The 15,064-nt window shown below is 41.7% G+C and overlaps 1 protein-coding gene across 4 annotated transcripts in view; it reads right to left on the bottom strand.

The window, feature by feature from the left end:
* ADCY8 (adenylate cyclase 8) overlaps positions 1–15,064 on the bottom strand; it is a 226,972-nt gene that overhangs the window by 177,358 nt on the left and 34,550 nt on the right. The gene's annotated exons all lie outside the window — the stretch shown is intronic.

Below are 15,064 nucleotides of genomic sequence, written 5' to 3'. Positions count from 1 at the left end.
CCAGAGAAGCCACCGCAACAAAAAACCCGCACACTGCAATGAAGAGCAGCCCCGGCTCTCAGCGACTATTAGAAAACCCAGGCAGCAGCGAAGACCCAGAACAGCCAAAAATACATAAATATGTATTAAAAAAAATTTCCAAGGTAAATCTTAAGGTAACAATCCAAATGTTTAGTAGCAGTTGAATAGAACCATGCCCCTCATTCAGTTCTCAGGTCAACTTATTCCTACAGGCCTTCCCAAACCACCCCATCCAGACTAAAGCTTCCCCCTCCCTAAATCCAGATTTGAACTCAAATTTGAAACCTCAAGCAAAGCTTCCTTCCTCACTCTATCTCACTTATCCCTTCACTAGCTGAAATTTTTAATTTTTAAAAGGGTTGGGGAAGCAGGTGAAAAGACAAGAAGATTAATAAGAAACAGGAAACATGTTAGTTGAATGGTACTATGGTACCCAGGTTGACTCTGGTACACAAGTTTTCTTGGGGGAGCATCCAAGTCCTGATGTTCCTAACTCAAGAGAAAATATCACATTTGTCTACTGCTTTCTATTTCCATTGCCATTACCCATCTCCCAGGTGCCAAAGTCTCCTTAACTCTTAAGTTAAACTTTGTATCTTCACATTTGAAATTGAAAGTGTTAGTCGCTCAGTTGTGCCTGACTCTTTGGGACTCACTCCATGGGCTATAGTCCGCCAGGTTGCTCTGTCCGTGGAATTCTCCAGGCTGGAATACTGGAGTGGGTTGACATTTCCTTCTCCAGGGAAATTTCCAGACCCAAGGATTGAACCCGGGTTTCCTGCATTACAGGCAGACTCTTTACCATTTGAGCCACCTAGGAAGCACATTTGCCCGGGAAGAAGCAGGAGATTCTGGAAAGGAGTCAATACATGGAAGAAAAAAACCAGCATAGTATGGCTTTCTTGATTTTTATGGCTTTAGCTTGAGGGCAGATAACATAAGGTATAGTTTGAGGGTGAAAAATTGCAATGGGAAACCCAGTTGGTCTGAAGAAGCAAAAGAATAAGGTTCAGTACCTATGGCCGATTCACGCTGATGGATGGCAGAAACCAACACAATATTATAAAGCCATTATCCTACAATTAAAAATCAATGAATAAAAAATAGTAAGGTTCAGAACAACCGTAGTTGCTGGAAAGTGATGGGAAAAGCCAACAAAGAAGAGAACCAATGAGGAAGAACATTAAATTCCTATATAAACTCTTTTCTGACCCACATATGCACAGGGCAAACAGCAAATGATCGAGCTGAGTTAATGGTAAAAGAATTGAACTGAGATTTGAACTGCCATAAATAAATAAAATGTTAAAAAAGAATACATAAAATATTCCTAAAGGAAACAGCATGGGAGACTTGCAGTGGTAACAGAACTGTTATAACACTGTAATAATTAAGACATCCTGGTATTTACACGGGGATACAGAAATTGACCAGTGGATGTGAGTGGAGAGCCCAGAAACACAAACACACAAACTTGATAATAATGCATTGTAGTTCTAAGGAGAAAATAAGGCCTTTTCAACAAAGGGTATTAGAACAATTTGTTATTCACTTGGAAAATAAAGTAAAAGTAAATTGCTGCCTAATCCAATATACAGGAATACACTGCAAGTGGATTAACGTCTTAAATATGAAAGGCACAAATATTTTACTATTTTGATAAATTTTTAAAATTAAATGCGAAGAATACAAACCATAAAAATAGATTGATACATTTGACAAAATTAAAATTAAGCATTTATATTCATTGAAAGACAGCTTTAATTAAATGGAAAACACTATAAGTAGGGATATTTGCAACACTTATAACTGGTAAAAATTAATTTAAGCTCACATGAAGAACTTGTATAAATCTATAAAAATAAAAGCAATCTTATAGGACATAAAGGAAAAAGAGAAGTGGGGTATTTCAAAGACAAGAGGATATCAACATGAAAATAAGTGTAACAATCTAGGAACTATAAGTTAAAAATCCACACCCATTCTACATCTACCAGGCTGGCACCAAAAAGGGAAAAAAAATAGTGGGGCATCATCAAGTCGGTAAGGATGCTATTGGCAATGTGAACTGACATTGCTACTTGGACTTTGCACACTAATCTTGAATTTGCACATCACTAGAACTGACTCTTTCCCCTTCATACCCAGAGCCATCTTTGCACAAACAGCCCAGGGAACATGCCCAAGAATGTTGAGAACAGCGTTTTCTACAAGGGCTTGAAAGTGGAAATAATCTGAATGTCCACCAACAGTAGAATGGATATTTTAGGATGTATTAAAATACTTAAATATTACTCAGTGGTGTTGATAAATCTAACTACTATTGTATGAATCAAAAATGTTTCTAGAGACTTCCCTGGCAGTCCAGTGGTTAAGAATCTGCACTTCCATTGCAGGGGACACAGATTTGGTCCCTGGCCAGTAAACTAAAATCCTGCATGCTGTGTGATGCAGCCAAAGAATATATAAATAAAAATAAATTTAATTAAACATCTTAAAAAAGTAGGATTGCCCTACCACTCTTTATCCCTGCCCACTGTGCACTTATCACAATTTATATTTATTTGCAAGCTTGGTTGTCTGGTACCTATTTTATCACATTGGATTATTACTTCTGACATTATAGGATAATGTTTGTTTTACTGTGTACTGATACCTAGTACCTAGCATAGTGGCTGATAAGTGCTTAAGCACAGCGCCTGTTAACTGGCACCTAATATGTGTGGGATATTTGCTGAATGAGTAAATGAATGTATGAACAGCTCTCCTCTGTACCACTCATCATTACTTACAAGACATGATGGACTAATGATCTTAAAATATCAATAATAATGTAAAATACCCACAAAAAATCTTTGACAAAATTAAAAAATATGTGGGAACTGGAAAAAACCTAAAGTACATGACTTTACAAGAGATTAAGGAGGGGGAAGCATTTCTGATAAAGGGATGCTAGCTATTAACTATGTAAATAAACTACTCAAATTACCTTATGGCTTTAATATTATTTGCAATCAAAATCCCAAGTGGAATTTTCATTTGGAACTCGGAAGATGACTTAAAAGTGTATCTGAAAGAATATATGAGGTCAGACTACTGGAGACATTTTTACGAAAGTGATTACAGAAGGTCATTGCACAGCCAGAAGATAATATATACCATTAGGCAACAATAATTAAAACTCTGACAACAGTGAAAACCTCAACTGAAAAATTAGTGACATAAAATATAAAACATAATGAGTTTGTATACAGTACATTATAGCTCAATGATTCAGTGACAAAATAATTGTCGGTAACAAGATAATTTTTCATCTATTGAAAAAATGGATGATAGCCACCTCATAACATATGTCAAAATAAATGCCAACAAAATAAAGATTTAAATGTGAAAAAGAGACTATCCAAAAAGGAAAATAAAAGAGAATATTGCTTTAATCTAAGCAGAAAAGCATGAGTTAAGTCTCAAACATAAGTAGGTTTTTTATAAAAAATGAAATTATTCTGACATATTGCTGGTGTGGGTGGTAAAGTTTATTAATTTCTTTCCACCCAGTGACCCAACTTCTAGTTATCTATCTTAAAGAAACAATCATATATAGGATCAGAAGTTTCTGTTAAGGGATGTTCATTTACTAATGAAAACAAAAAAAAAAAGGAAATTGCGTATTTTAGGAGTAGGGGAAACGGCTGAATGACTAAGGCATGCATATATGAGGGACTATAAAGTCGCATTAAAACATTTAATGACATGAGCAAACATGTAAGGTACATTAAGATATAATATTTAAAACTGTATTACACCACTAACCTATAAATTCAATGTGATCCTAATGCCCAGTACAAGAGGAAAAAAAAATATATATATATATATATATATACTTGTATGTATATGTCCCTGCATGTGTATAAGCGTGTGTGTATGTTAAAATAGGAGGAATAGGTTATTCAGACAAAGGCACTTGTGATGATAAAACAAGGCAGTAAAAACAGGAAAAAACAAAAACAAAAACATGAGGTATCAAGATGGAGAAGAATTACACCCAAAAAGGTGAGCCTAGCATTTGGGGCTTCTTTCTTCCTAAGGGCATCTGCAAATTTCAAAGGAGGTGTCTGATAGCTTCAGAAGCAGAGCTGAGTGTTCAAGACTCAGGAACCAGGGGAACAAAAGCTGAGAGGAAGCAAAAGTGGAGATGCTGGAGGAGAAAAGAGTCCCCAAACAACTTGTATATGGACTTGATCCTTAATCAGTAGTTGACTTCCCAAATATCTTTACTGGTGCATTTTAGTATCAAATAAGTATCTAACAATACTTAAAATTTTGGATTATTTTTTAAAGCAAATTTTATGTAGGTGCTATTCCATTGTAGAAGCTGCGGATCTGTGTTTCCATGAAAGGGTGGGGTATATTTTGCTACGATGTCTCAGGTTGGTTATCTTATACAATCCCTCCAACCTACAACTCTCTCTAGATCCCTGTAAGCCGCACTTGTAAGCCACCTCTGCCCCAGAGCTGACATATTGAATGTGAGATGCTTAAGAAACATCTGTTGATCAATGCTTTGTTTTTCTACCCTTGCATATCTGTAAACTGCCATTGAGAAATCTTCCTAACCCTTCACTACTAAATAATTTATCTATTCACAATTATTTATGGAGCAAGTTCTGTGTGTCGGGTACAGTTTTATAAGCTGGCAGTGTGCAAACCAGACAAAGCTGAACTCTCATTCTAGCGGTAGGAAACAGGTAATAAGTAAATAAACCAAGGAAGAGTTAACACATAGGGGCTTCCCTGTTGGCTCAGTGGTAAAGAATCCGCCTGCAATGCAGGAGACATAGGTGACATGGTTTTGATCCCGGGTCAGGAAGATCCCCTGGAGGAGGAAATGGCAGCCCACTGCAGTATTCTCGCCTGGAGAGTCCCATGGACAGAGCAGCCTGGTGGGCTACAGTCTGTGGGGTTGCAAACAGTCAGACTTGACTGAACACGTCAAGCACATCATTTAACACATGGTGATGCTGTGTGTGAGATAAATGCTAAGAAGAAAAATATAGCAGCATAAGGAGGATAGACAGTGATGGAGTAAGGTTGGGACTGCTCATTTAGAGGGAGTTCAGAGAAAACTCTCTGATAAGAGATATTTGAGCAAGATTTAAAAAAATGAAGAGAGTCATGGGATGTTTGGGAAGAGCAGTTCAGGAGGAGGAAACAGAAAGCAAGAAGAGAAGCAAGAAGCCCGCTCAAACCAACTGTGAAGTCCACCATGGCTGGACAGAGAGGAGGGCAGGAGGATGGAGGCGCTTTTAGGAGACGAGCCCTGAAAGGTAACAAAGCGTCAGACTGTGCAAGGTCTTGCACATGATAAGAATGCTGACTTTAGGGACTTCCCTGGCGGTCCAGTGGCTAACACTCTGCACTTCCAGTGCAGCGGACTCAGGTTTGGTCCCTGGTCAGGGAACTGAGATCCCACATGTTGAACAGCATGGCCAAAAAATTAAAAGAATATTGGCTTTTCTCTCTGTGAGACAGGAAGGCACTGGAGAGTCCTCGGTCCTGGGAGACATGACCCACCTTCCATGTTTTAAGGGTCATGCACTGGCTGCTGTGAGGGGCCAGGATGGAGTCATGGAGAAAAGTTACAAGGCTCTTAGAAAGGCCCACTGAAGAGAGACCGTGGGCTTGGACCAGGCTGGCAATTGTGCAGCTGGTGAGATCGGGCCAGGCCCTGAGTACATGTCAAAGCTGGAGACAAGATTCACCGATAAATTTTGTGTAGATGATGAAAAGAAGAGAGGAGATGAGAGTGACCTCCAGGAAATTACTCATTCTCACCACACTTGCGAATCATCTAGGGGCTTAAAAAGATGCAGATCCCCTTGGTCCTACTCAGACCTACTGAATAAACATATACAGGGATGAGGCCTGGGAATCTTCATTTTTAGGAATCTCCCAAAATCACTTTCTGCAGTGGGTCCATGGGTTGCCATAGGGAATCACTGCTTCATGAAAACAGTCTGAAGATCAAAAATAACACTGCTTTTTGACCTCCTATATATAGGTCCACCAGTCATACTGTAACAGGGAAGAACAAAGTTGACTCCATATAGATCTGTTTCTTTTACTTTAACCTTTATATTCTATTGCTTCACTTAAAGTTAGGAATGTTGCCTATAATTTAAAGTACACAGGATAGCCTATTCTCAAGGCTTTGACTTTAAAAAGTATGATGCTTTTCCACTCACACAAGGGGTAAAAAGTAAACAGAGAGGACCATTTGTTTAGCTGAAGAATTACAGTAGCATTGTAACCTGTCCTATGTGGACAAAGTGTTTCTGCATCAAGAAGTTTGCCACAATCAACCTCACCCTTCCCTCACTTTGCCTTTAAAAATGCTTTGCTGAGACCATTTCCGGGAGTTTGTGTTGGTCTGGGGTGCAAGTCATCCATCTCCTTGCATAGCCCAGCAACAAGCCTTTCTCTGCTCCGAACTCTGGTGTTTTGGTGTTATTTGGCTTCACTGTGCGTCGGGCACATGAACTTGCGTTCACTAACATCACTAAATTCTGGACTCCTACAGGGCAGAGACCATTTCATTGTATCTCATCTCTTAGCACAGGGGCTGGCATTGTGATACTCAACAAACACTTGTCGAATCTAATTAACTTGACAGAGTCACATGAGTGAATTTCAATGACCCACCTCTTGGGTGCAGTTTTGTGATCCCTGGGAAGAGGGATATTGTCACTGTGAGTGGGAAGCCCTCGACAAATTCATCCAGATAGGATGAGTCCCTCCTCACCTTCCCCATCGTCTCTGCCTCCAAGCCCTGGAGATGGAAGCTTCTCTGTGTGGGCCAGGCTGCCCCCTTCCTCCCTGGGGTGTCCACAGCGTGGGCACCACTATTCGAGGCCAGGCAGCTGAGAGCTGGAAGGGTTCGCAGAGTCAGCTGTCTCATTTGACACAGGATTTGTGCTTTTATCATGGCAGCAAGATCTGTGCTGTTCATTGCCAACCGGCCAGACTGGAGGTGGGAGAGAGGCCTGGCTCCCTGGGGATCCCCCCACCCTTCCGCATTCAAAGTATGTCACAGGGATGTGCATCTCATTTTCTCTGCAGTTCGCTTTGTACAGGGAACATCGCCACAGTCTGCAGTCCAAGCTGTTGAAGGCTAGAAAAGGCGCACTCTATTATAAGAACAGGAGAAAGACTTCCCTTCCATTCATTTCTGGGTCTCCAAAAACATCCTTTCAAGTGCTACTGTGTGTATGGAAAGACTAACTCTGGGAAAGTGACTATGGGATCTGTCCCTGTGGACAGTTTTACTTTTTTAATTTAGTAAGAAGGAATTCCCTGGTGGCACAGTGGATAAGAATCCATCTGCCAATGCAGGGGACACGGGTTCGATCCCTGGTCAGGGAAGATTCCACACACCGCTAGGGGGCAACTAGTCCCATGGGCCACAACTGCTGAGCCTGTGTGCTGCAACTCCTGAAGTCCTTGGACCTGCAGCCCATGTTGTGCAACAAGAGAAGCCACCACACCAAAACTAGGGAATAATCCCTGCTCAGCTAGAGAAAGCCTGCGTACAAGCAAAGAAGACCCAGTTCTGGGGTCCCGACAAAGTGAATGGGGCAGCCACACACAAGGGCCTTCACAGCTGCCCGGGGCTGTAGCTTCTGCAACCAGAGACCTGGGTTTACACTTCCTGTCGCCCCCATTTACTAGGCACACGACCACTTTTTGCCTTTTGAACTTTCTCATCTGAACAATGGGAATAACACTTCACCACATAGAAGTACATACATGTATAGCTATATATTTATGTCTAAGAGATGGCGAAGGATAGGGAAGCCTGCCGTGCTACAGTCCATGAAGTTGTAAACAGTCAGACATGACTTAGCCACTGAACAATGAACAATAAATATTTATATTATATATATATATACGAATATGCATAGCAGGTAACAGATCCAATAAATGTTGTATATATAAATATGAGGTTATTATCCCCCCAAATTCTAGTGTACAGTGCAATATATATTTTTTATCTCTGAATAAATGATGCATTATAAATTACTATTCTAGCTGGTTTCGCGTCCTGTTTTCTTGAGAAAGAAGTTACCTCCTAAATCAAGCACTGAAAATCATTCTGTAAGGATGTAGTATGCTATGATGCCAAAAATGAAAAGGTCAAAGGTATAATCCCGAATGTTCCTAGCTCTCTTTAGTTTGACTTTGAGGCTGTTGTCTCTTTGAGTTTATATGAATGAGTTTGAGCACATTTCTTGAGTTAACCAGTCCTACATTGTATTTCTTACTCAAGCTTCAGGGGTGTTCTGAATACAGGAGAAAAAGATTTTCTCCCTTCAGGTTCAGAAATAACCCAGAGGACCATGAAGTATTGACATCTCTTGTATTTACGCTAATTTACAAATAATGTTTTTGCTCATTGTTTACAATGTAGAGAAAGTAGTAGGGGGAATTATGGAGTCATTCAATCCCATCTCTACCTTTCACCCCCTGGGTGACCCAGGCAAGTCATTCCTCTCACTAAGGGGGTGGATATTAAATGGTTTGCTTTGCTTTGCTCTGTAGCACTTAGCAGTTTAGCCCAGTGGTTGAGGATCTGGGTTCCCAATGAGTGAGTGAAAGTGAAAGTTGCTCAGTCATGTCTGACTCCTTTCGAACCCATAGGCTGTAGCCCACCAGGCTCCTCTGTCCATGGAATTCTTCAGGCAAGGATACTGGAGTGGATTGCCATTCCCTTCTCCAGGGGATCTTCCTGACCCAGGGATCGAACTTGGACCTCCTGCGTTGCAGGCAGATTCTTTACTATCTGAGCCATGAGTTTCCAATAATGCCACTTATTTGTTATGTAAACTGGGCCCAGTTACTTAATACAGCCCTCACCTGTAACAGAGGAATGCCCTCCTAAAGATGATGTTGTATAAGTGATGAAAGCAATCAGCAAAAGGCTTATAAGACAATCATTGCTCACTGTGTGTTGACTGAGGTCATGGTCATTATTATTATTATTGCTTTTGTTGTATGTTATATCACAAGAATGACTCATGGACGGTCTGAGCAGGTAAGCAACCTGGGAAGTTTTGTGTTTGAGAAAGATGTCCAGCAATACAGTAGGAGGAAGAGTTTTCACCCTCTTTGAGCTAAGGACTCAGAGAAGACTGGAATGGGGGTGATTAGGACGCTCCATGGGCTCAGCTGAGCCAACTGGAGGCATAAAAGTACCACTGCCAGCGCCCTCTACCAGGGTTGTGGGTTCTCCCAGCTGTCAGCCTGAGACCACACTTCCTGCTTGTCCTTTATAATAGCACCTACTGGATTAGGAGAAGAGATTATAGGTAGTACATGATGAAGTTTAAAAAATAACAGAGCACTAAAGTAGTAAACTTAAGAGTATATCTAAAGGAAAAAAATGATGCTGGCATGCTGAATTCAGAGGGCATATGATATCATGATGAATTAAATGATGAAAAAAGTGCATTAAAAACCTCTGAGTTCAGTGAGAAATGACCAAGTAATGAGGGGAAAAGGCAGTCTTTTCAGATGAGAACAGGAAGAGAGAATTTTGAAAAACAGAATAAAAAAAAAAAAAAAGAGGAGTATAAGATTTTTTTTAAAAAAATGGATTAAACAAAACTTTGACATTAAGGAAGAAGTAAAAATGTTAAAGGCTAAAAATAGGAAGGACTGGAGGTGAGGAAAAATAAATGATTAAACCCTTCAAAAATAGATAAGGTAAGATGATAAAGTTAAATTTTTTAAAAATATCAGAAGTATAGCAAGCAGTAGCTCAAAATTTAAAATAAACTATTAATGGCAACCCACTCCAGTTCTCTTGCCTGGAAAATCCCATAGATGGAGGAGCCTGGTAGGCTGCAGTCCATGGCGTCGCGGAGAGTCGGACAGGACTGAGCGACTTCACTTTCACTTTTCACTTTCATGCATTGGAGAGGGAAATGGCAACCCACTCCAGTGTTCTTGCCTGGAGAATCCCAGGGACAGGGGAGCCTGGTGGGCTACTGTCTATGGGGTCACACAGAGCCGGGCATGACTGATGTGACTTAGCAGCAGCAGCAGCATGCTCATGCAAAGCAGCTTAAGATAATAGCCCATTTATAATGTCTATTCCACAGTATTCAGAGAAAGGGACAAACCAAGTGGCCAGTAATTGTCCCAACAGTGTTTTCCAGGCTCAGGTCACTACCCTTAGCATCTCCTGCTTCTTTGCAAGGGAGGGAACATGAGGAGAGCTTCCCTTTACACTCCAATTGTGTGCCAGACACTGAGCTCTGGCCGTTACGGATGCTATTTTATAGTCACCCAAAGGAGCTTCCCTTTACACTCCAATTGTGTGCCAGACACTGAGCTCTGGCCGTTACGGATGCTATTTTATAGTCACCCAAAGGAGCTTCCCTGGTGGTCAGAATGCAAAGAATCTGCGTGCAATGCAGAAGACCCAGTTCCTATCCCTGTGTTGGGAAGATTCCCTGGAGAAGGGAATGGCAGCCCACTCCAGTATTCTTTTTTGGAGGATTCTATCGATAGAGGAGCCTGGTGGGCTACACTCCATGGGGCTGTAAAGAGTTGTACATAACTGAGCAACTAACAGACTTGGTCTTATTAGCTCCATTTCACGGAAATGAAAAATAAGGCTCAGAGAGGTTAAGTAATTACCCAAGGCCACAGAGCTAGTAAGTGGTACTAGCATGACCAACTGGTCTTGGTTTTCCTGGAACACAGAACTTTGATTTAAAACCTGGATGGTCCTGGGAAAACCAGAAGGAGTTTTCCTAGCATGCTTTCTGCACAGCTTCCTTGCCATCTACTTCAGTGGTCCCCAAACTTTCTGGCACCAGGGATCGGTTTTGCGGAAGACAATTTTTTCACGGTTGGTGGGGAGTTGGTTTGAGGATGATTCAAGCACATTACATTTATTGTGCACTTTATTTCTATTATTACTACATTAGCTCCATCTAGGATTATCAAGCATTAGATCCCAAAGGTTGGGGATCCATGATCTATTCAACTCACAGAGCTCAAGACTCAGCCTGGTCCTCACCCCATGGAGAAGCAACTCTCCTTTTTGTTTTCTGCTCTGTGGGACTGTATCTCATATAGCTAACTATCATCACTCTTATATGGTGGTGATCAGTCTCATCCGTTGTCAACTCTACATCCCCAGGGCCTTGCATAGTGCTTACACTTAACCTGTGTGTACATGTGTGTGTGTGTTAGCCTCTCAGTCATGTCTGACTCTTTGTGATCCCCTGGGCTGTAGCCCACCAGGCTCCACTGTCCATGGGATTCTACAGGCAAGAATGCTGGAATGGGTAGCCATGCCCTTCTCCAGGGGATCTTCCCGACCCAGGGATCAAACCCAGATCTCCAGCATTACAGGCGGATTATTTACTGTTTGAGCTGCCAGGGAAGCCTGCTCCTCATTCATTCTTAGAGGCAACAAATATTTACTGAGTGCTTCCAACAGGCGAGGCAGCACGCTATGACCACATGAAGGTGGACCAAAGAAAGACAGGCCCTGCCCCCATGAAATATACAGTCTGTTAACACTGAAGGCCTTTGGGATATGTTTGTTGAATGAATGAATGAGCTTGGTGGTGGACAGACTAAAGGGATGTGAGCTGTTCAGCTTCCTGCCTTTCCTTAGGGGATGCCTCAGTTAAACATTCTCAAGACCTTTTTTCTTTTTTTTCTGGCATGTGCTGTGTGGTTTTCAGGCTCTTTGTTCCCCAACCAGGGATGGAACCAATGCCTCCTACAGTGGAAGCGTGGAGTCCTAACACTGAACTGCCAGTGAAGTTCGTGAAGCAAATTTTCATGGATACCCAAGGGAAGAAAGAAAGTGTCTGTTCTCAGCTTTCCCCCTTCAATTATCCAGGAAGCTTCTATGGCTTAGGATTTTAGAGTTTGGGAGTCAGAATTGAACCCCAACACTCTACCTCCGAGAGCCTCTATTTTGGTTTTTAATATAAATGACTATTGATGACCTATTATACACTTTCTAGGCACTATCCCGGGCGCTGGGTATAGAGAATAAGTCTCTTCTGCCTGAAGCTTATAATCCAGTGAACTTACTATTTCTTCACATGCAAAAGAATAAAGGAATCCCTATGACCTAGGGTTATTGCAAAGATAAAATAACACACAAAACTTGCTCTCAAAGTTATTATAGCTTAGCAGTCATAGCAGAATCATCATAGGTGATGATTCTTTGTGAATAGTTACAAAGATTAAAGGAGGCAACTGTCTGACTTGCCAGGTGGTCCAGCGGTTAAGACTCCATGCTACCACTGCAGAGCGTGTGGCCAAAAAATTTTTTAAAAAGGTGGGGGGGGGGGGGCGGGGAGGCAGCTGCTATACATAAAGAACGACTTAGCATTTACACAGTCAGTGTGTAAATTAGCATTTACTTAGCATTTACACAGTTCAGTTCAATTCAGTAGCTCAGTCATGTCCGACTTTTTGCAACCCCATGGACTGCAGCACATCAGGCTTCTCTGTCCATCACCAACTCCCGGAGTTTACTCAAACTCATGTGCATCGAGTTGGTGATGCCATCCAACCATCTCATCCTCTGCATCCCCTTCTCCTCCCACCTTCAATCTTTCCCAGCATCAGGGTCTTTTCAAATGAGTCAGTTCTTCACATCAGGTGGCCAAAGTATTGGAGTTTCAGCTTCAGCATCAGTCCTTCCAATGAATATTCAGGACTGATTTCCTTTAGGATGGACTGGTTGGATCTCCTTACAGTCCAAGGGATTCTCAAGAGTCTTCTCCAACACCACAGTTCAAAACCATCAATTCTTCGGCGCTTAGCTTTCTTTATAGTCCAACTCTCACATCCAGACATGACTACTGGAAAAACCATAGCTTTGACTAGACGAACCTCTGTTGGCAAAGTAATGTCTCTGCTTTTTAACATGCTGTCTAGGTTGGTCATGGCTTTTCTTCCAAGGAGCAAGCGTCTTTTAATTTCATGGCTATAGTTACCATCTACAGTGATTTTGGAGCTCCCCAAAATAAAGTCTGTCACTGTTTCCATTGTTTCCCCAACTATTTGCCATGAAGAGATGGGACAGGATGCCATGATCTTAGTTTTCTGAATGTTGAGTTTTAAGTCAACTTTTTTTACACAATAAACACCTTAAAATTGCAGCCACTAGTATAGAAGTTTTCACATAGGCTACCTCCAGAAAAAGGCAGTGGGCAGAGACTAAGGAGGAGCCATTGGGATTTGCTTCTCTGTCTCTCTCTTACTTCTCTCATCTGTGTTCCCTGGCTTGCAGTCATATAGGATACCTTGGGGTTATCTAGATCAGCTTTATGCCCCTAAAGAGCTGCCCTTCTGTGCCCCTCTCTGTGCTGATATCTCTGGGTGGTATCAGGTCTCTCTGTCTTCAGTTTCCATTTGGGTTCTTCCATGGCTAGTTCAGGAAGGAGCTAGGAAGACAGGAAGAGAGAGAGAGAGACTGGGGCAAGCCCTCATTCTGCAGCAGTCTGGGCAAAGACTGTGTTCCTGTGTAACTAACAAGACAGCTCCCACCAGGTTCTGATGATGCCACCCCTCTCCTTGTTCCATCCGACCTCTGGGGGTGGAGACAGCATTCTCTGTGTCTCATCATGCTTTGTATTTCCCTCAATCCGATCCCGGGGATTCCCAAGTGGCACAGTGGTAAAAAATCTGCCTGCCAATGCAGGAGACCCAAGAGATGTGAGTTCAATCCCTGGGTTGGGAAGATCCCCTGGAGGAGGACAAGGCAACTCACTCCAGTATTCTTACCTGGGAAATCCCAAGGATAGAGGTGCCTGGTGGGCTATAGTCCATAGTTACAAAGAGTCAGATATGACTGATTGACTGAGCTGGCATGCGCGCAATCCTATCCCAAACCTTTGCTTGATTGACAGTGGAACTGAGAATATGTCTGATGTTAACCATCCCATATCACTATGCTCAATCCTCCCCTGCAGAATATTTGGCCCTCCTACTTTTAGGACTCACAAACACTTCCTTGAATATTCCAGTTAAAGACAGCATCATCAAGGAATTCTTATTACTATTAATATCAATTAATATCAATATTAATGGCTTTTGTTTTAGGAGGAGATGCTTCTTCTGGATGCTTGACAACATCAATCAACTCAACTGTTACTTTGCAAGGAAAACCAGGAGCCAAGTTCAGGTGCAGAGTTTTGTCATATGTGCCCTGCCAGGAGCCAGCACACAAGATCCCACCCATGGCAAGGTCATGAGGAGAAAACCTGACAGGCAAGGTGGATCAGGTTTTCAGGGATTCCGAAAAGCTGCCCCCGGGGCTCACCTTAAAGATGATACCTGTCTTTCTGACACTTGCTTCAATAGACTATTCCCTAATTTCTGTGACACATGCAGAAGGCCTTCCCCGATCTCTTTCCAAATAAGAATCAATTTAGAACTTTAATCAATAAGTTTCCCGGGTGGTGGTATTTTATGAGATTATCCAGGGTGAAAGGAGTGTTTTAATTTAAACTCCTTTGCTGGTATTTTAGTTTGTTTGGCAAATGCATTTATGCCCTTGGTACTAATATGCATGACTGCTCATAATACCCTAATCATAAAACAGCATAAAGAACCTGATCATATAAAGGCCCTAATAGACATAGAGCCTTTTTAGGGGGTGAAGGAGTCCTATTAGAAAACACAAGAAAAATTATTCTAAAAGTAGCTTTGGGTTAACATTTGCTTGCTGTGTTTTTGCTCTTAATGTGCTAAGGTTGTGTTATAGAAACCATTGTTAATATAGTTATAGATCTAGAAAAATAAGAGCTTAGCCCTAGTGTGGTAACAATGAGATGGTTGTTAATTGTCAGCCAGGAGTGCTAGGCAGAGGCTGCCTCACCAAAGTCACAGAGTCAGTCTGGGGTAAACTTCTTAGATAAACGCAACTGACAACTTCTACAGAAGGATTAATTTTTATGTTAACAAGGTTATACTTCTACTCTGTACTGTTGCCCTATGAGACTGC

Source organism: Cervus elaphus, chromosome 21, assembly GCF_910594005.1.
Source record: "Cervus elaphus chromosome 21, mCerEla1.1, whole genome shotgun sequence".
NCBI classification, from domain to species: domain Eukaryota; kingdom Metazoa; phylum Chordata; class Mammalia; order Artiodactyla; family Cervidae; genus Cervus; species Cervus elaphus.
The sequence above is the reverse complement of the archived record's forward strand: the minus strand, read 5'-3'. Positions and strand labels throughout refer to the sequence as shown.